General features: G+C 36.9%; 1 protein-coding gene across 1 annotated transcript in view; it reads right to left on the bottom strand.

The window, feature by feature from the left end:
- Window positions 1-21,334, bottom strand: part of LOC140231081 (G-protein coupled receptor 54-like) — a 93,354-nt gene that overhangs the window by 19,965 nt on the left and 52,055 nt on the right. The gene's annotated exons all lie outside the window — the stretch shown is intronic.

Raw genomic sequence — 21,334 nt, 5'->3', positions numbered from 1 at the left:
TATCATCAGTGTACGCTTCTCCTTATTAGGAGGCTGTTACTCGATGTATCATGCTATGGGTGATGTGGTGGTAGAAACATGGAAACAGAGGATGCATGTTTGAAAAGTGTAACTTTGAACGTGACAAGTCTAGGCATCACTGTATATACCAGAGTTCATTTCTTGTAAACAAGAGAAACGAATCAATCATGTAATTTGTCCATTGCTTTCAACGTTTGTGTATTCTGTATTGATGTTCATTTCCACACGTAAAAGATTCGAACATTTTGAATAGTTGGACAAAATGGCTGGTAACCGTGTAATCTTTTATGTTTTTGTTTTAAAATTATCTTCAATAATAATCATAATGGAAACGTACTTGTGACTCCAAGCCATGTGAAATCAGAAGAAAACACTGTGGGTGATTTCATAACAATCGGATCTGAAGTAGGACAGATATGGGATGTTTCCCACGCTTTAACAAATCAGAGATACTACTCGCAACTACATTTGAATTGACAGAGGTGATGGCCTAAATAATATCACAAGTTTCCAATTGAACTCTACAAAACCGCTAAAAAATCACTACATAACATTTTTTTTTTTGGACATGAAATCAATAAAGATTGCATTGTATCATTGTACTCTTGTAAAAGCTTAGTAACTACATGACCTTTAGGGAGAAAGTGCCTTCAGTTTGATAGACCATGCTCAAAACAAGATTTGAATCATATTATGCGCATAAAACAATGTAACGATGAGAGGAAATAACATTGCTTCTTCAAATTTGTGCAGTGCGACCAATGATACCCTTCGGTGAAACTTTACACTAGGCAGTATAAAGATGTATTATTATGATTTACATCGCACAACTTTCTTGGTTTGTGTTTGAATTCGATTTTAGTATTAAATTTCCTAGGCTGCGAACGGGAGGAGGGGGCCAGGGGGCTGCAAGAAAAAACAAACACCCGATAACAAACACAGACACAGACACACACTTACACACCCAAGAAAACCAAAGAGGGGGTGGGAAAGGAGCTTGTCCCATGACCCAACCATGAATAATACCTATGACAATCCCCCAACCCCCCCCCCCCCCCAACACACACAAACATATACACAAAATAGAGACCGGTGTGCGCCAAAAACAATGACAAGAGCAAACAAATAAAAAACAAAAACAAAAAAAAAATGTTCGGCAGCACCAACGTACTGCAGGGAAATCACGATGTCGTGCCAATAACTCGATGTATTAAAATTGTCGAAATTGCACTCTTTTGGTGTTCTTGTTGTTATTGTTTTACAAAATTAAAAGTAATATCGATTTACAGAGAAATCAATTTTCCCTTTACGAATACAATTCATGAAAGAAAATATGGCAGGGTAATGGCATTATAATCTAACACTATACAAACATAAGACAGCGTTGGATAACAAAATTTTGATATGCCCTTACGCGCAAATTCATGAGGGTAGAAGGAATGAGTTCATGTAGTCTTTTTTTTTCCAGTGGAAACTTCATTATGAAAAAGAAGTTAGATAAACGTCAAACTATTCATTCAGTGACAACAAACATGTATGACATCTAATTTAATTAGATAAAATAATTCATAAACTAGCAATCTTCAATCTGCGTGTGTTCACTGCTTACAGGGAATTATGCTTACTGGCTTCAACTCGTTTTTATAAAGTGGAGTGAGAACGCATTGCAAAATTTATTTGTCGAGTTTGTTCACTTGTACGCGAGCGCTTTAAACAACAGTTTGCGTTGTCAAAAAAAAAACACAAAACAAAACAAAAACGTGTTGAAGGTGAAGTTAATTGTGCCAAACGTACATTTAGATTCAGTGAATGTTTGTTTTTTTTTTTATTCATCCACTTGTACAAATGGAATTATATTCACAAATTACCAACAGCAGCATTCTCACCAACATAAACAAGAGTACATAATTATGTACTTAAAGAGTATTTCAAAGAATGAAAAATAATCACATGTACGCAAGAACGTAAAGATAATTCACGTCGTATTTTAAGATACAGGTGGAAGAGACCGTCATCAGTAAGCAGTTTACTTGTCTGTATAGAGAATGGCGTCCTCGGGCGAATGTAGAACGATTCCTGAGACGATGAGCCAATTAAACCCTCATTTTTTCAACGCATGTAGTGATGTAGGCAAATATTATTCCCTATGCCTTCCAAAAGACCTGTGCTGAATTCTTTCTGTGCTTCATTAATTTTACAAGAAAAATTGTACAGGAGATTGCAGAGGAGTCATAACATATTGTATGCCGTTTAGTGATTGGTGCAATTATCATGGATAATTTATGTATGCATATTTACACGTTTATTGAGTTTTAAATCAAATCAATAACTAATATCATTGGTATGTGACTATGTATGATCATGTTTACACGGAGGGCTCGACTTTGGCGTTAGGCCCGGTGGCCCGGGGACACTAAAATTGGTGTCGAGTCACCAGATTACCAAAAAAGGTTGTGTTTTGATGGTCAGATCGATCAACTTTGATTCAAAATGGATTGCTATGTTTCCTTTTATTTTAGCCAATATATATTTCTCTTCGAAACACCAAACACCAACGGGCCATCAGAAAAAAAAAAAATATTAGAGTCGAGCCTTGATATGATAATAACATATTGATATTTATTTTGACAATGATTTTCATTCAGTATACAATAAGGCTGTTTTCTTTCTTCTTTATTTGATTCTGCATGGTTGCTGTTGTTTAAGGAAAATATAAATGGGCTATACATTGAAAAGTAATTTGCCATAGGCAATACTGAGATCAAATCAAGCGATATTACAAACAGCTTAAACGTTGTTATCATTTAGACTCATGCTAATAACAATGTCTCCACTATGGAGGTATATTATGTGTCCTTATTGGGGAGCTCATAGAAAAAGGAAAAGAAGGTATAGTGACGAAAAAGACAAGAGAGAAAAAAGTGCCTCCATGTGTGGGCTCCTATAACAGAATAAATACGATTATGACCTCCTCATTACATATTCACTATAGACTACCGATATTGATCGGGCTTGTGCCCTAAAGCAAGTGATTATACTTGTTAATCCCACCCTGATATGTTTGCCCACGATTTTTTTTTTTTTTAAATCAGAGTTATAACTCAAATCATACTTATAACTCAAAACTCAAAACACTGAACAGTCGGTGTTTATTTGCGTCGATGAAGGGCAATTTGTCAGTCAGTTGCAATAAAAAAACAAACAAACCAACTCGACGCAAGAAGCATCGATTTGAATGAAGACTATCTTCTCCGTGCAGATCTTAAGTCCCGAGAGCTGTTACATCTTCAGCTTTAAAACAGTCGCAGTATTTCATTTCATTTCATTTATTTCATTCCTTCTTTCTTTTTCGTCAAACATAACACGAAATGTATCAGAAGATATAACATAGGCATGTATTCGACTTTACATGGTAGATAATGGTTAACAAATACGAAATTATACATGCATACCGGCAAAATACAAAGTTATGTTTGGAGGAAAAAAAAGAGAAAGAACTGAGAGGTTCACTGAAAAGCATGCTTGTAAATTGTGAACCACTCAAAGGATTCTTGTGAATACATTAAACTTTTTTTTTTAACAAAGACAGGAGAGAACAAAACAGTAGAAACACAAGGACATTACATGACTTTACAGTAGGGTATACCATGACAGTAATAAAACACAAAAGAATAATGGAAAGAAAGGAGAGAAAGAAAAAGGAAATGAAACGTAAAAAAAGGAAATGAAACGTAAATTAAACGTAATCCCTAGCTGATGTTGACACAATAACATTTTATGTCTGAACTGATATGCAACCACAATGATGATGCATCGACTTCTTATTAAGTATAGATATCATAAATAAATAAATAAATAAATAAATAAATGAATAAATATATATATATATAATATTATATATATACACATATATATATATATATATATATATATATATACAAGCACTTGAAACTTTTGTTGAGTCTGAGTTCAGTATTCATTGAGATTTCACTTTCTACCATACCCCCATACGTATCAGCGCTCTCCTTGACAACGCAGCTCCAGGGCAACGCACTACGCGCATGACGCGCATAGCATTGTTGTTATGATTCATGTTTATCATTGTCCATCATTCAGCGTGTTTCTACAGAACCCCAAATTCCGGGTCTATCGGATTGTATCCGATAGAGGGGGCTGTAGAAACACACCAGTAACGGTTTCTTTCCGATGCAGATTCCGATACCGATTCCGCTTAACTTAACCGTCTAATGAGGTAGTTCTTTCCGGGGCAGTTTCCAGTGTCAGCGCTGTAGAAACACGCCAGGTTCAATAATCCGATACTGACCCGGAAGACAATCACCAGTTTGACATACACGTGTACGGTAATGTGGCCATGACTTTTATGTGCATGCATGTTGCAGCTATTTTATCTAACGTTGAATAGATCTAGTTGGGTGTCTCCAAAACGTCCGAGTATCAGGTTCTAACGTTACTACTACTAGTACTAGTCACAATTTGCCTAAGATTTGACAAACTTGTAAAGAAAATACTCTGAATTTTAACATAAAGAAAAGACACACGAACAGGGGCAGGGGTCTTATTTTTACACAGTTGCGCTGTAATTTTAAAACCAAGGCAACTAACACTAGAAATTTCTAGATCTAGTTACGTGCTAGTATTAATAGTAACCGTTCTCATATAGTTAGGCCTAATACTTTTTAACGTTAGATTCGAGCTACTAGAACCTAGACAATTCTATAGTTCTACGAGTACGACTAACTTGTTACATTCTAATTGACAATACTATACTATTAATAGCGCTAACAATACGTGTGAGATGCACATAGAATCTAGTAGACTAGGGGTCTAGAAGTCTATTAAAAATAGATATTCTCTAGAATCTAGGCCTAATACTTTTTAGTTCGGAAAAGACAAACTCTAAAGTCTAGCATTAGCAACTAGTGTTAGGGTTTGTTTTACGAACTTTTTGTCGTTATTCTTAAGGTTCGTTACTAGGGTCTAGTTTGTTAATCCGACAAAGAATCAAATAGAAATATGGATCTTGGTAGGGCCTATAAAAATACGACGTTTCGTTAGTCCGAAAATGGAAAAGGAAATTCAAACATTCATTTACTGAGTATCGAAACATAATTGAAGCACATTTTGTCAATCCAAAAGTGGAAAAAGTGAGTCCACTTGGGGTGTAACGTTAGAATATGTCTAGACCTAGTTAACGTTAGATTTAGAGGCAAGGTGCCTACCTAACAAACTTTACCGTACGTTAGAATCAACTCTATCTAACGTTAGCCGTTAACTGTTTTGTTAGGCATCCTAACAACAGCTACTTCTGTTCTAAAATCTAACTTAACATTGACTTGGAATATAACTAACAGTTTTTTAATGTTCCATAAACCCGAGTTTGTACCCGAATTAAATCCTACCTGCCCGAAGAAAGAGGTCTAACACAGTTAACAGTAATAACACAAACAGTCAACGTTAGCCCTCATGTTTAATAGGCCTTTGTTCTATTAGTTACTTATAAATCCAATGACACACAGTCGATCCTTTTAGTTGGAACGTTAGGCCGTTTGTGTTTAAGACTCTAACAGTTTAATAGACTATACTGAACGTTTTAACTTGTTAAGTTAGAGTGGTTCTCTAGGTCTAGGGCCTAATTTAAAGGGGCCCTGAAATTCAAATGCATGTTGATTTGTGTTGATTTAAAATACTCTCAAGTTCTCAATACCACTTTTGTGGTGAAACGGATAGATTCTATCTAACGTTAGAAACATTCTAGATCTATTTATTTTTAACGACTTTTTCTTTTTATTCTCCAGATTAACGTTAGACTCTACTTGCGAACGCCCACAAAAAAAAGAAAACACCTTCCAAACTAGAAACACGCTACAAGTTCTAACGTTAGATCTACTTTAAGACATTTCTAATCAATATTTCAGTCATTGGTAAAGACAGTAGTATCTATGTAATGCAGTAACGCTAGTAAAGTACGTCTAGATATCTACTGAAATATTCAACAAAACTATTAAAAAAAAAACACCTTCCACACGAGTTCTAGATTGACTTTAAGCCATTTCTAATCAATATAGAGTCTAATCAAAATAGAGCCTATAATATGGATTTAGAACTAACAGTTAGATCTACCCTTATATTCCCAAAAGTGATGTTTTCAAACAAAATTGGATTTCAGGGCCCCTTTAAGAAACGTTAGTAAAAGTAGGCCTAACGTTAGAATCTAACGTTAGGCCTAATGACAAGTAGAAATGTGGAAATCACTAACATGAATACTAGTAGTCTAACAATAGTAACATTTTAACTTGTAAGCTAGTAGTAACAGCTAGTAAGATAGTATCCAGTCGCAGTACGGTAGGCCCAACGACTCTTTTTTTACGCCTATTTGTTAAAACGTGTAGGTCCCCTAACTGCTGCTAGACAGCTCTAGTGCTAGGCCCTAATCTAATCATTTTTTATCTTAACTTGTTAGCGTTAAATTTCAGACTAACGCTAGAAATATGCCTAACGTTGGGCGTAGCCCAACAGTTGAGTAGGAGGTTCTAGTGTTACTTCTACTCTAGAAACTAGTTAGAATTGATGATAGAACTTACAGAACTCAGTCAGACGCGACAGAAGCTGTGTCTCTGTGAACTGCTGTTGTCTCGTCACATGTGATAATCCAATTATAAAAATCCAACCTTAAGATCCGTGAAAAATTGACGAACCAAAGAATTGGTAGAAAACAAAACTAGTTTCTAATCCATATAAACGTTGGAGCTAACGTTAGAGTAGGAGCCCTAACGTTAAGTTAGATGAAAACAAATTCGTCCAGCAGCCGGTCGTAACTTGTACCCACACTAGGCCGGGCCCGCCGGCCCAGGGCTAGGCTAGCTAGGCAGGCCCTGTGCTCAGTTTCGTTCAATCGGTGATCGCATCCGCATCATAAGCAGGCCTAGATGCTTGACCTTGACCCAGGCCCACAATGCACCAGCCAACTTTCCAGACATCCGGTCACACCTGCATTCAGGTGGAGAATCGGATTCAATCCGATTATGCGCTTTCTGTAGAAACAACCCGGTTCTGCGTTAGCGCACTGTTTGATTACGCGCTTGCAAATGCTAGGTCTATCGGATTCTCTGTAGAAACACGCTGTTTGTCTTTGCACTGACGAAGGTCTGAGGCAGACCGAAAATTTTGTAATAAAATTTTTGTGTAATCGTTGGATCCATGGCGTACTTGAGACTCTTTCTTCTAATATATATATATATATATATATATATTATATATGTGTATATACCCCATTAAAAAAAGGCAAAGTTACTTTATAAATGAAAATTTCATGGAACAGTGCTTTGTTTTGTTGAGGAGCACAACACACCATGCAGGTATCACACCGGGAAGACGCAGAGGGAATTATCAAAGATCTTGTTTACCTTTGGGAGCAGTTATTTAAAAATTTTCAAGATATCACATTTGATGCATATGTGTAGGTTTGTTGTATCACAAAACATCCTACCATATAAGATTTTCGCTATAAACCCTACAATATAAGGAGATATCAGTATCTTTCTCAATAAACCGTAACTGTAGACGGTTTAGTCTGGAAATATTTTTGTTATAACTATTGTTCACATTTTGTGCATTTAACAATACTTAACATCAATTATACAGATTCGACTTTTTACAGTGGTTGTTTCTATCCCTAACTCACATTTCAGAACTATTCTAAAGCACCAATGCTGGGTTTTTGTTTCATCTGCATATGGTAAATTATGCTTCGCTCATACACTCGACATACACATTCTCCTCATCACACACATGCACACTATACCATCCATTGTAATGATTACCGGATACAATCATGTAGTTTAGAAGACAAGAGATGACTCACGCTACCGTAGCCGATATCGTAGAAAAACCATGTCCTACTCATCCCCCATCTCCATCTATAGAAACAAAGTTTAATTGCAACTTCCTCAAATTTACACACAACACAAAACACGTTTTCCGTTTTTCGCAGACCACATGATTACATGCACATAGTCGAATAGACATTGTGTGCAAGAAAATAGCAAAGACATTCTTGTGGTATATTATTTATTGATTTTTAGAGAACGGCATAGAGCTGATGATGGCAATCGTTGTGTTTATTTTCCATTGTAGTCTATCATTTCGCATTGACCGCACAATAGGTATAAAACGGTATGCACTGATACATAAGCAGGCATCGCACTGGCCAGTGCTCTTTTGATACCAAAATTGTCCGCCTTACTTTGATGTAAGCAGGATTTTCGCCTTTTCTCGAATGCATCCATCAATTACTCTCTCCTGTCTTGTCTGGTTATGCGGCCAAAGCGTAGGCGTCGTGCTGCCATTTTCACTGAGAGAGCGGGAAGTATTGTGCAGACCTCAAATGCACTACGAATCATTATATTCAATTTCTACAGAGAAACTCCTCGGCACGAGGAGCAACAAGTTCTTTTTTAAATGCACTTATTCGAAACCCGAAAGCCCAGTGGCTGGTATGAGTAGTCTAAGAGAGGACAGACAAACCTCAGTGGATTGGAATCACAAAGCCTTTTGAACGAAACGTATGTCCATAGTTAAGATATTGACTAAATGGATGAAATCTCGATCACGCGAAAGCCTTATTTGATTAACTGGATTCATGACTCGCACTCTGATACAGTCTGGCATTGCAAACACGACTCATGGGAAATTATGTGCTCCAAACATTGAGCGGTGATTGCATTGACACGAACGACCGACATCAAATGTTTGTTTTGTTTTGTTCTTTATTTGTCACTCTTTGTCACAGTTGCTACTTTGGAAATTTCCCAGCGATACACTTGCCAAAGAAAAACTGCTTTGTCTGGAGACGGGACACAATTAACGTTGGTATTTTACCTGGTTCAGATTTATGCCATGCATCTCAGTAAACCACTCAAAACAAGTGGGACAAAACACGTCGCGCATTGATACATATCCGAAACAGACGGTATAATCTCACCAAAAATGATGCGGCGGAAATAAGTGATACTCCTTTTTAAATTTCATCTCAATCATCCAGGTCCCGAGAAAGTGATTTTGACAATGTCCCGTCTCACAATGATATTGTCGTGTCGGAGTCAGGTTTTGTTCCAGAAGGGTGACAATAAGCAATAGGGGAATGATCTAAAAACGGAAGACCAAGAAGGGATTATGATTGTGGTTGAGGAAGAGGAGAACAATTGCCAGCAGACAATTACAAAAATGAAACCTGCGGTTTAAAATACCGGCCCTGGAACATTATCACTGTCCTCAGTCCATCTAATTCTATCAATTTTGGTCAACTTTAAGTAATTCAAAACGAGTGTTTTGTGGTCATTACCACCGCTCTGTCTACGTAATTATTCATCTCTGTGAGAATCATGAATGTTAGGTTTACAACTTTTACCATCAACATCATCAATCTGGCTATATCATTATAACAATCTCTGTTTTTTTTAATCAACATTAAGTACCAACAGCAACCCTATTAAAAAGTGCAGTCTCATGTTTTGAATTCAATATGACCCTACATATGTTAATCGATGACAGCTCCTTATTCCGAGGGTTCGTTAATCCGAACATAAAATAAGGTTTGTTATTCTAAAGGTTTGTTAAGCCGAAGAAGATAAGAGGATTGTTATTCAAAAGTTTCGTTAATCCGAAAACAAAAAACAAAAAGTTTCGTAAGTCCGAAGGTTCGTTGATAGGCACTTTTCTTTACATTTCCGATTAACGAATATAACCCGTGTTTATCATTATGTAACATCTTGGAAGATACAAAAAGGAGTAAAGTAATTGATGTATGTATGCATTTTATATATGTATATGTATATATATATAAATAAATAAATATATATACATACATATACCTGTATATGTTTATCTTTTCATTGCATTTGGCATTGAACGTCAATAAAGTTTTATCTTTTCCCCCTCGCAGCAATAGCGGGTAATGCGAGAATAATATTAAGAACGTAAGCCACCGAATTACCACACAAGGTCAGACTCATCTAGTTATGACAATCAGTACAATGACCCTGACAATACAGGGAGATATTGCATTTATTGTGATGTTTATGGTGGTTTGTGACTTTATAAAGTTAAAAACGACGAAGGGCCATTTTCTATATACACATACGAGACAATAATAATCTTGCAAATTATGAACGTTCTCATGAATGCGTTTGAAACGGCCAAACAAACAAATAGACACACACCAAAAAAAAAAAAAAAAAAAAAAAAAAAATCTATCACACGAACAAAAGCGGATGAGTATGGCATCGAATACGACTTCAGAAGAACGGCAAACAAATATTCGTTTACAATAAATAAGATGCTCTGAATTGGACGCTGCGGTTGAACTGACCCTTCATGCTATTCTCCAGCTGTTGTTGAAAGGTCTGCATAGATATCATAGGAAGGATCGTACTGTGGGGAGCTCAATACACCGGAGGAAACTGGTGCATGATGTCAAGGTGGAAGTCACTTATTGACGTGCGCGTGGGTTCGCATAATGTGCATTATCGACTGCATTTGATAAAGGTCAATTAAGTGCTGTAACATAACCGAGAACGATGAACTTGAACATCTTCAAACGGGAAGAGGCTTCAAATGGGTTGAACAACTAAACCACCATCCTCCAATGCTAAACTTACGAAATATGACATAACTGTTCAAAGCTTGTCATCATCGAGGGATAAATTGGAGATTACAACATGTTCTTGTTCTTGATCCTTCTGCTCTTTCCTTTTTTGTGTGTGCATATGACGTTTAGATATGAACAAAATTATCTATAAAAGAAAAAATGCACTCGTATAGGCCTATACCGTTTTGAATAAAGTTTCTATATCCGCGTGTGGTTTAATTCTAGCCCACATGAGATAACTTCTATGCTTTCTGGTTATCTTCACTGAATTCATACATTTCATTGGGTTGTAGGACACTTGAAGATTTTTTTTTTTTCATGGTTAACAAGTGAAAACTTATCCTCTCGTTAAATCTTCCATTATTTCCGTCAGTGTGTTTTTCTCTCTCTTTCTTCTCCTCTTTTCCATGAATACGTATCATGTACTGGTAAATAAAGAACTTGTTTAAAAGAAAAAAATGTGTGCAGAAACAATAATGTTAATGGCTGCTTGCTGCAATGAAGCCCTGTCTTTACAGCTCTACAAACTGTATGATTTACCAGTGCACAAAGATCGATAGGTGGTTTCAGGGAATACAAGGTCCCAATCTTTCCCAATAGTTAGATCATTTTTCAAGCGCCTCGCACCATGACATTTAATTGATTAGATGTAGGCTATGCCCTGTGAGACCCTTCTGATTCAAGGATAGACAAACCCAGGCTAACACAATTAAAAAAATATTCAGAGACATTTTATGTTAATACTTAAGACCATTCATGCTTAAGACATAGTTGTTTAAGCTCGTATCAGTTTTCATTATCACTAAAAACACTTCGGGCCATCAACGATTAAGTGTACGTAATACTGTATCTTGGGTTAAAATACAAATTCGCAAAAGCTAGTTTAGTAAGACGTTGCATGCGTGATTACCGACAACTCGGTAATAATGCAAATATTTATTACTCCTATGATTTCATGAAACTTTTTTTTTTACTTTCTTTTACTTTCTTCACCCCATTTCACAGAGATACGCAGGCATTTTTCGTAGGGGGGGGGGGGGGGAAGGGCAGGAATATGTTTGTATTTCTTTTTGTATATATCCAAGGTGGACATTCTGTATTATATTTTGTTTTATCTTATGTATTTTCCATCGAGAAATACGAAAATGAAATTGAAATTGAAAAATTTAAAATTGAATACGTTCAATATTTTTGGAATACTCGTACACGCAAAAGGGAGCGCAGCGAAAGAGCGGTCGGAGGGTGTGTGCCGAGAGGGTACCCCCCCCCCCACCTTCACGATAGCTTTCACATATAGAATTGAAATTCAGTCATCTGGTGCACACTTTGGGTGGAATATTTGGAGAAAAAAAATTAGTCCAAAAAGCGTCTATGAAGGTCCCTTTCCCACACGAGGGTGCTTTTTTTTTTAATAGAGTCGAAATTCCATCTTGGTGCACACTTTTTATAGAATATTCGGATTTTTTTCAGCCCCAAAGTAAACTATAAGTCTATGAAGGTTGACACGGCGTAAATGGATGTGGACATGAGGGAAATTTCGCATTTTAAGAATTCAAATTCATATGTTCCGGTGTACACTGTACCAGAAAAGTTTGAAACTTTCAAATCATGAAAGTGAGAAAACTAAACACTCAAAGAAAATTTAGTGAAAAGCAAATTGCGGAATATGTCTCTCGTTCCGCTTTGCGCTTATCTACATTACTTTTTTTTTTTAATTTATGTTTTATTGAAAAATTATACAAAATCACAATATTTACAACAATCAACTTGATTAGAATTACGTAATCACTGAACAACGTTGAGGAATTGTAAAAAAAGAACAAAAAAGGCAGAACATTAAGTTACCATATACAAATCAGAACTTGTTCAAGAGCGATAATCCGAGATGGGGAAGGAGAATATAACAAACAAACAAGTAAACAAAATAATGGGTGACCAATTAGCAGTTTCATCCTCCCTTCCAACTGAAAAAGGTGTGTGCACTGCCGAGACTGGAGCAAGCCAAATCAGGGGGCGAGAAGATCCACCTCACCCAAACATAACTTGAACTTCCACACAAACTACACCTCCCTCCCTCCCTCCCTCCCTCCCCCCCCCTCCACACACACACCCCACACATACTCATCCCAACACATATACACTCACACCCCCACACACAAACCCTGTACATATAAATATAGATGTAGATCATCCCACCACCCGACCCGGCCCAATCCAGCCACAATGCACTCTGTAAGATGTCATGCAAACCCTACCTCCGATGGTAAAGTTTAAAAACACTCATCAATTCACTGGAGGTCAGGTCACGTCAATGCCAAAGAAGGCTACCATCTCAGAAATCGCCCCTGAAGAGCCAAAATCGACAGCAAATGGCAGTGTTACTAGTACATTACAATGTATATTGTACTACATGCACTACATGCGATTACAAATAGATAACGCAATATGGCTTTCTATGTACAAAAACACACAAACAAACAAAATATGGCACCAATAAGCATTCAATGTACTTGGTCTATTACAATGGCCTGAGAATTGCATGGAGGAGTTAAATCTCAAAACGCCATTTCTTGAAATGGGAAGTTAATTTATTTTTCTTTTTTGCTATATAGTATTCAATTTCCTTCTGTTTTTTAACAAAAGATTTGAATGCTACTGTATTGGGGAGTCTATTACCAAACTTGCAACTGTAGATATGATATTTCATTAACAGAAATAAATATGAAACAAATTTATCATTACAAAATCCAAAAAGTTTCTCAAAATTGGTTACATTATTGATTGAACTGTTATACCGTGAAATTATGTCAAGGAGGTCCTGCCAAATTGGGGTAACCTTTTCACATTCACAGAATAAATGAACAATTGTTTCCTCCTTTTTATCACATAGGGAGCAGTTAGGGGAGTCCTTCCGTTTAATCTTAAAAAGAAAATCATTCAATGCAATAGCTTTGTGGAAAATCTTAAAATAAAAAGATCTTAGTTTGGTATCAATAGTACAAAAAAAAATTAGTATTGTGTACCTTTTCCCAATCCGTAGCTACTGGCACAGACAAAATTTCACTCCAAAATGCATATCTTTTGTTCGGGATGTGGGAACCGAGTAATAAGTTGTACGTACTTTTGGGGACTTTTTTAGTGTTCACTAGTTTATGAACAATTGTTTCATGAACTCCCACTATATCAGGATCGAAATTCTTCATCCATTCTTCTGGTATATTCTTAATCAAAAAATTATATTTCCTCCTGTCTGTAACAGGGATACCAAAATCCAATATAATTTCTTCAAAAAGTTTATGGCCAGAAAGGGGTGGATTAAATAAATCAGATAAAGTAAATATTTTTTTACGGTACCAAGATGGATAAAAAAAGAAAGGTTTAGATTTCGAACGAATGGATCTGTTATACCAAAGACCTTGACATGCACTTAACTCTGAAAATTTATTACCATAAAATTCAATAGTAGCTTCTTCTCTAAATAAGTACCAACTTCGTAATGCTTCAGCTAATTGAGTATTACCAAGAGAATTTAAAACACTCTCGGGAGCATGGGATTTCCACAAAAGTTGAACGTCTTGATTAAAGCTTTCCAAAAAGGATAGCTCAATACATTTCCATGAAGCATCAAAATCATCATCCAATAACCATCTTACCCACATCATCTTTTGGGCAGTTGCAAAAGAAAAGGGGTCCACCATTTTAAGACCTGCCTGAATATAACTATTACACATTACTTTTCTCTTTACTCTGTCTATACCTCCGTTCCAAATAAATTTAAAGAACAATTTATTCAACATTTTAAAAAAGGAAGAAGGCAATTTAATGGAAAGAACGGAGAAGAGATATATTAGTTGGGGCAACACAAGGGTTTTGATTACACAAACTCTGCCAATTAATGAAAGATTTCGTATTTTCCAGCAGTTTATAGTTTGTTCTATTTTTTTCAATTTCGCTTTATAATTCAAATCATAAATTAAAGCAACATTCAAAGAAAAAACAATTCCCAGACACTTGAATTGAGATTTTTTCCATGAAACACCACGATTCATATATGGAAAAACCTGGTTTCCTTTCTTTGAGCCAATCCAAATGGCTTCAGTTTTACTGAAATTGATTTTACACCCAGAAAACTGACCAAATATGAGTAAAGTTTTAAAAAGTTGAGAAAAAGAATTATCTGTACCATCTAGAAAACACACAGAATCGTCCGCAAACAAAGAGATCTTAACTTCTTGATTTTTAACTGGGATACCTTTAATTAAGTTGTTTTGTCTTATGGAAAGGGCCATTATCTCTATTACAAGTAAGAACAAATAAGGGGAGATTGGACATCCCTGAAAAATTCCTCTTTTCATTGGAATGCGGTCTGTAAGAAAACCATTGTTCAACACATATGACTGTCGATCAGTATATAAGGTCTTGATTGAATCAATAAAATCTTTACTAAAATTAAATTTTTCTAGGGTTAGGAATAAAAACTTGTGGGAGACGCTATCGAAAGCTTTTTCAATGTCAAGTAACAAAATAGATCCTGGAAGATCATTTTTTTCAGTGTATTCAATGATGTCCAAAACTAAACGAATGTTGTGGCTAATGCTCCTACCTTTCATAAAACCAGATTGATCAGGATGAATAATATCATGTAAACAGCGCTTAAGACGGTTCGCATAACACTTGGCCACAATTTTATAATCGGTTGTCAACAGTGTAATAGGACGGTAATTTTTAATAAAAAGAGGGTCTTTGTCTTTCTTAGGGAGAAGAGTGATTATGCCATTCCTTTGTGAGGGTGACAAAACTCCATTTTGTAGGGAGAAATTCAAAGAATTTATCAACATGTCACTTATGTCAAGCCAAAATACCATGTAAAACTCTACCGGTAAACCATCAAAGCCAGGGGTTTTGTTCGTATTCATGGATTTAATGACATTAAACAGTTCTTGTTTTGTAAGAGGAGAGTCTAAAGATTGTCTTTGATCTTCAGATAGTTGTGGAATATCAATTTTATCAAAAAGAGATTCATTAATATCATTTTCATTAATTATTTCTTGGACATTATCTCTAATAGAGTATAATTCACCGTAAAAAGATTGAATTTCTCTTAGAATTCCAATTGGGTCTGTTATCAAGTTACCTTCATGGTTTTTCAATCTAGAAATATTTTTCTTTTGCCAGCCCCTGTTCTCTAAATTACAAAAATATTTCGTACTTTTCTCCCCTTCTTCTACCCATCTTATCCTGGATCGAGTAATCAAACCTTTTGTCTCAAAGTCATAAATTTTATTAAGTTTTTCTTCAAATTCTTCTAACTTTGTAAAAAGGGAATTGTCATCTGGAGTTGGGCCCGTATTAGCCATCTGTAATTTTATTTCATCAATATCAAATAATAACTTATTTTTTTCATTATTTCTTTCTTTTTTCTTCCTGGAGGAATATTCCATACTCACACCTGTAATAACACACTTCAAAGAATCCCATAATATGTTAGGATTGCAGTCAGAATTTTTATGGTCTTCCTTAAAATCACTGATTGTACCTTTGATAAGATTAACAAAATCTGAATCATGATGAAGATAGTGACAATTCATTTTCCAAAAACCTCTTCCCCTTTTGGGTTGATTGTCCTTAAATGAAATTTGTACAATAGAATGATCTGATTGAATTCCAGGTAATATTTTAGAGCTTACACAGTTATCTATAAAATTACTAGACACTAAAATAAAATCAAGTCTGGATAAGGCCCTTGGGTTTTTCTGGTGACGAGTATACTGTCTTAAGTTAGGGTGAAAGTGCCTCCACACATCTACAAGTCCAATTTCTTCCATCAAATTACACAGCATTTCACTGGAATTTTTATTTGAATGTTGAGGTTTTATACCTTGATAATCAAGAGGACTGATTACTAAATTAAAATCTCCACCTATAAATAAGATGGGACTGCTTAATTTATCAACTTCAGCAAAGACTTTTAACAAAAAGTCAGGTTCATCCCTGTTTGGGGCATATATGTTAACCAAAGTCATTTGTAATTCATTTAAAATCACCTTTAATATAATAAATCTACCTTCAGGGTCACTAAATAATGAGAGTATCTGAACAGAAACAGTTTTTCTAATAAGGATGGCTACTCCCCTGCTAGCAGAATTAAAGCTTGAAAAAAAAGCTAGTTCACCCCACTGAGTTTTCCATAACATTTCATCTTTTTTATCTGAATGTGTTTCTTGCAAGAAAATAATATCAGTACCAGTGCTTTTCAAATAATGAAAAATCTTCTTTCTTTTAAAAAAGTTTTGCAATCCACGACAGTTAAAAGTATTCAGTTTTAAAGCCATAATGAAGGAGTATCACAGTATAGTGCTAACATTAAACTCCAAATTATTTGATCTCCATCATAAAATCTGTCTGACATGTTGGATGTACAAAGTAGACTACGCATGAGACAAAAATAAAATTATTCTGCCAAAAATAAACAAAACAAAACAAAAAAAGTGGTAATTGAGATAACTTTACAACAAAAAGGCGACAAACGTGCAAGGTGAAAAACAAGGTTTCAAATCAGAAACAACCTTGTCGTAACACGTATTGACTGTGACCTTACATACATACACACACAGGCAGTGCAGTTTTATGCAATACTGCCTGACAGGGTAATAGACTACTGACTTGAACTCTAACACAAACTAAGCAGCTCTCAAAATACTGACTGAATCCCTGCAGTCTTTTGTTGAAACTATACAATTATACCCGGTACTTAATCCACAGTGGAATGTGGTGTTGCAAATCATACACTTCCAGCAGCCTTCAGCTTACGACTCAGAGTCAAAGTCTTTCAGGGTTTTTAGCGGGCCTGCAGAATCCTTCCCTCCATCTTTGTATTTGATGACTCTGGGTACACTCCAAGGGATAAAGGCAAACTTGCCTTCCTTTCTCATTTGCATCACTTTCTGGACCATGCGACGATGTTGCTCACGTGTGGTTTTGTGTATGTCGTCAGAAATGAAGATGCGTTGACCTTGGACCTCCAGGTTCTTTGTCTGTGTGGCTTTCTTCAGTACTGACTCACGATCCCGGTAACGAAGGAATCTAACATGGACTGGTCGAGGCTTTCCGTTGGCGTTGCGGTGTTGGGTGGAAGGTCTAGCCATCGGGGTTCTGTGGGCTCTTTCTATCTCCATACTGGCCTGGATTCCTAGCTTGTCCCGGAGGATGCTGTGTACAAGCCCACAGCAATCTGGTGTACTACCCTCAGCACCTTCAGGAATGTTGTGAATCACAATGTTGTTTCGCTTGTTCCTATTCACTAGATCTACAATCTGCTCATTGACTTTCTTCAACTCTACAGATGATGCCTTCGTGACAAGTACCTCTCGTATCTCCTGCAACTCAGTTTCAATATGCCCAACCCCCTCTTCAAAATCTCTGTTTTGGTTTTCGAGATCTTTGACCTTTGTCTCCAGTGTGTCCATACGGCTACACAGACTATCCAATTGCTTTGAAAGCTTATCGAGAGTAGGCATGCGAAGCCACATGTCTCTGATCATTTCAGTTTCACTCGGCATTTTGTCTTTCGTATCCTTACGACACTTTTTCGGATCTGGGGATCCTGTGGGCGTTGGTGCGGGGGCTGTCGGCACCGGTTTCATCGCCCCGGCACACTCGGGGCCGGGGGCTGGACGGTCTCGTTTCTTTATCATATTCCCGCACACACTTTAACGAACGGAGCCAATAGGCAAGATGGTAATCGGTCACAGGAATAACGAGGAACTTACCGAAGATAAAACGCTCTGGAATATGACTGAAAGTCCCCAAGAGTCAATATGTCATTCTGAATTCATAGTAGCAAGTTCATAATCCACCGGGATTTAAAATGAGTAAAACTCAACAAAAAACTGCAGGAATGGGATTTCACACAGCCATATCCGGCAAAGCCGAACAGCGCCCTCCTTATCTACATTACTTAGTCTATGAAGGTGAATAGTGCTCACCGGAATTGACAAAACGGCAGTGAACAAGGGTATCGAGAAATGTAATTGGCAATACACAAAAAGAATCAAACTAAATTCTTTGATTGTAGCGTGATTTTCTGATTTACTGATCAAATCATTTGCAAATGTACCATCCCAGTCTGAAAAGGGAGGGGGGGGGGGCAGTACCCACCCGCTGCGTACAATTATGATCCATTTATACCTCACACAGAGGATTTGCAGAGAAACCAGTCGTACCTGTAACTTTGAGGAAATGACATTACTATATATTAAATTGATTAGTCAAATACTGGTTCGTGATTGGCTAAACACAGTCACATGATGGAGGCACATTGGTTATGTTCGCCCATGGGCAGAACATTTTTGTAATGTTCTCCCATGGGAAAACATTTCCACGTAACAAATGACAAACGATACCAAACGATTGAACGATCATATTTTTCACGCAATCGATAGGATAAATTTGCCTATTCCATACAATGTGAAAAAGCAGATGACCAATTATTGTAATGCGTACGAAAGTGTGATTTGACTAACCCTATATAATATAACAGATGATGACTTTTGTTGTCGGGAACATGTACCAAACGTTCCACCCTCAGGGTTTGAAATGCTATTTCGGGAGGCTATAAGTCCCAAGACGAAGTCGAGGGACTTATAACCTCCCTCAATAGCATTTCAAACCCTTCGGGTGGAACATTCGGTATGTTCCCTCCCCCGCCAGTCATCATCTATATAATAGGGTCTGACTATTCGCGTTAGAATTCTATAATGTCCCTGCATGCACTCCCACTCTGTCACTATCTTTAAATCTGATGGCGATGGTGATTAAGTGGCGTTTGTGTCACAAATTGAGGGGATAAAGATACCAATAATAGGCAAAAACAAATACTTTGATCCGAGCTTTTAGACACATGCGCACACGCCCACACACGCCCCCCCCCACACACACACACACACAAACACACACACACAGAGAGACAGACAGACAAACACCATAACCCCCATAATAATAGGCTTAATAAGTGTAGCAAATCCACAGCTGATCACGCTCCGGCATCACAGTAAAACAATCAGTACACCTTCAAACACTTTGACCTTAAAATGTTTGGGGAAAAAACCTCATCTTGCCTATTTTCTTTTTTTATCTTGTCTAAGCACAATCTCTTTGATTTAAATAGAAGTTAACACCGGTGCATACACTAAAAAAAAAAAAAAAAAAAACACCAACCATTCTGCAGAACTTTACCGCCGGGAACGGATGAGACATGCATTAACTCTCTGGGAAATATGAAATATCTCGGAGGTAAAGGAGTGACACTGTATCTAGTAAATTGAAGGATGAGTTTCCAACACCTGTCATATCTGCTATGTCAGTTGATCCAGTGAATGTATAATGATGGTGGCATTGATTCGGAACAACACAGCTTGTGAAGGTAGTTAAAACATGAAAACAAGAAACGAAATATAATGTATACTTCAAAACAATTACCCCTTTCATACCAGACGCTGGACAGTGGATGACGTCCTGAGGTCGTCCACTGTTCACCCTAGACCATTGTTGGTATGAAGAGCCCAAATAAGACTCTCGGGTGAACAGTGGATGAACAGTGGACCACGGGCGGATCCAGGAATTTTGTAAAGGGGGGCGCAACTAATATTTCTGGCGCCACTTCCGGGTTTCATTCATTTTTTCTTTTTATTTCTTTTGTTTTTGACGATGAATAAAGGGGGGGGGGGCGTGCGCCTCTTGCGCCCCCCTCTGGATCCGCCACTGGTGGACGAACAGTTGGTGAACACTGGATGTCGTTCTGATATGAAAGGTCTCCGCAAGAACACTGGATGTCGACCGGAACCGGAAATCCTAGAACGTGGTCATAAGCGCGCGCTTTGTATCATTAGACCTACGTAAGTTGAAAAAAAAAAAACAACAAAAAAACGTGTACACAATTCACTGTACAGTATGCATTATACATGCAACGTGCATGCAAGTAATGACGATAAAATCAGTGATGACAATATTGATAATCTGTAATGATGAATAGTTAGGAAGTGTGATTTTGACCTTTTAATCTTAAACGCTGTACTTAATATTTTGACTTGATTTTAAGGTTATGATGAACTGCAGAAGGAAAGAAAGAAACGATTTTAAAAGAAATAGCTGCCTTGGTAACGTGTGCCCGATACGGACGCAAAAAAAAAAAAAAGAAAAGAAAAGACAAGAGCCTTGTCTAGCCTCTGGTATGAAACGGTGCTCTGCCCGCACCTCGTGTACGAATCACACCCCAGACGTTCGTCTAGAGTGCGCTCGGATGACGTCTGGAGGAGTTTGGTATGAAAGGGGTTAATTAGATATATGTTTAATCTTAAGTAAGAGGTCATCATGAATATTCTTTTTTTTTTTGTGTATGGGTCTTACAAGACTTTCTACGTTTTGGCTAAAACAAATAAGAACATTGTAAGTCGCTATATATCACAATGAAAGAAAGCTTAATAAGTGAATTAATGCACACACGCTTTGAGCAAGACGTTTATGGTACATGATATTAAAATTGCTCGATAATGCGGTTTCATAAAACAGATAAGCAAATACTTAGGCAGAAGTATGAGAGACTTGAAAAGATAAAGTTATATGATGCACGACAAGTAAGAGAGATTGCGA

The sequence above is a fragment of the Diadema setosum genome, chromosome 7, assembly GCF_964275005.1.
Source record: "Diadema setosum chromosome 7, eeDiaSeto1, whole genome shotgun sequence".
In the NCBI taxonomy this organism is placed as follows: domain Eukaryota; kingdom Metazoa; phylum Echinodermata; class Echinoidea; order Diadematoida; family Diadematidae; genus Diadema; species Diadema setosum.
This window is presented reverse-complemented; position numbering and strand designations above follow the sequence as displayed.